Source organism: Grammomys surdaster, unplaced genomic scaffold (genome assembly GCF_004785775.1).
Source record: "Grammomys surdaster isolate TR1022 unplaced genomic scaffold, NIH_TR_1.0 367, whole genome shotgun sequence".
Lineage (NCBI taxonomy): Eukaryota > Metazoa > Chordata > Mammalia > Rodentia > Muridae > Grammomys > Grammomys surdaster.
This window is the reverse complement of record NW_021604786.1, coordinates 4178312-4180354: the sequence shown is the minus strand read 5'-3', so window position 1 is coordinate 4180354 and position 2043 is coordinate 4178312. Positions and strand designations below refer to the sequence as shown.

The following is a 2043-nucleotide window of genomic DNA, read 5'->3' as shown; positions in this document are numbered from 1 at the left end:
CTTCTTGGTCCAGTCCGCTTTTCCCCTGTTCACGACAGTTTAGCATCTTGTCATGTCGGAGGTAAGTTATAAAATCTCCCTTGTGAGGGCTGAGGAAGGGATTCCATGAGCCAAGAAAGGGCTTGCTATGCAAGCACAAGGGCTTGCGCTTGGATAGGGCTTGGATAGCTAGCACATATTTACAATTCCAATGCTCTGACGGTGGGAAGTGAGAGGGACAGGAGACTTCCAGAAGCCGGTGGACCACATCACCTGACATATACAACACAGCTGCAAACAGTAAAGAAGCCCGGCTGCCTCAAACAAAGGGTAAAGATGAGGCGCTGTAAGTTACAGAGCGTTAGCTATAATCGACTTCCTGTGTGTGGTTTTTGTTCTTCTTGTTGTTTGGCTTTTGTTTTTTTCTTGCCTCAAGTTTATTTGTAAAAAACAGGATAGGACACTGGTTATCTGCAAATAGTGTGTAGGTAGGTGTGTCGCAGCACTCCGTCTGTCTTCTCACTGGCCGGAGCCTTTTCTATGGCGCCTTCACAGGGGCCTGGGCACCTTTGGCAGCCTGAGCTGGAGCTGCCAGCCTCTGCCTTGGTTTGAAACTTTGGGCTTTGGTTGGCAGAGCCTACGACCCTCGGCCATGTCGCTTCAAGCTTGGGGCGAACAATGAAAGGCAGAAAGCTGAGCTTGCGGCTGGAGCCCTTTGGCATCTTGGGATTGCGGGCCTTAGGCTCACAAGGGCCTTGATGGCTTCTGCACACGCACTCAGTGCCTTTGCGTTGTTGGCCTCCAACTTCTTCAGGCTTTTCTTGTGCTTCTTGGCAAAGCCCATTATCCTCAGGAACTTCGGTGTCAACCTTAAGAGTGTCGTATCTTTGTGATCTCGGTTTCTTGGGTGCCATTTCTGTGCCGTTTGCGCGACTGGTTGTGTGTGGCGTGGGTTCTTGGACTTGGCCATGTCTGCACCGTAACCCGCAGCTCCCGCAGCGCCTGGGACCGGAAGAGAGAGTCCTGTGTGTGGTTGTAAGTCATTAAGCATGTGCTAATTTGTTTCAGCCATCTCCTTCTGCTGTCTAGCTGTTTAACCAAGGAGGATGCAAAAGTAAATCATGTTTCTGGAGACTGGGTCTTTACACCTATGTATCAGAAAGGACCAGAACAGGGTTCTGCACGTGAGAACGAACAACCTGGAAGGTGGGCCAACTGGATGGGGTGGCACAGAATAGCTATTTACACATTATTTAGACATCCATGGAGGTAGTTTAACAAAAGTGGGAGAGACAGCATGAAGCTAGAAAGGGAATTTGCAGAACAAATTAAATTCACAGGCTCTTCCACCGAGGGAATATTGTTTGGTTCGTTAGTCATGTGGTCAGGAAGAATTATACAAAGTACTGAGGTCATGGTTGTAATCTCAGCATTCTGGGGACCAGAACCGGGAAGACCAGAAGAACAAAGCCAGCCTCAGCTATATACAAGATGAATGCTAGCCTGGGCTACACGGGGCAGCCTCAAAGACCGACGAGAACATTCCCCCAAACAAGTACCTCTTTTCTATACATCATTTATGTGACCTTCATGAGACAATCAAGGTCAATGTCCAATTTCTTCTCTAGAAACTTGGTCTTAAAAGATACATCACAGAGTTGAGATTATAGCTGAGTGGTAGAATGCTGGCCTAGAATATGCTCAGTTTTGGTTTGACTCCATGGCACAGAGAGGAAGAAAGGACTCTAGCTTGAAGGACTCTTTCACAGTCTGATTTCTTCCCTCCCCTCTTGGACTCCATTGAGGACATCCAATCACAGCTTGACTCTAGCAGCCTCCCTTTAAGTGTGATTTAAATATTCTGAGGTTAATAACTAATGCTGGAAATTATTACAGCAGCAGTTGCCTTTGAACCATCTGTTACCCAAATAAAAGACACAGCGACCTTCAGAATTATAATAAGCTTTAAAGCATTGGAGGTGGGCAGACATCAACCCTTTTGGTTGGTTTGAATATGCTTCACCCAGGGAGTGGCACTATTAGGAGGTGTGGACTTGTCAGAGT

At 47.3% G+C, this 2043-nt stretch overlaps 1 pseudogene; it reads right to left on the bottom strand.

The window, feature by feature from the left end:
• Positions 1–517: 517 nt before the first annotated feature.
• LOC114631881 lies at positions 518–1023 on the bottom strand (annotated as a pseudogene).
• Positions 1024–2043: the final 1020 nt, after the last annotated feature.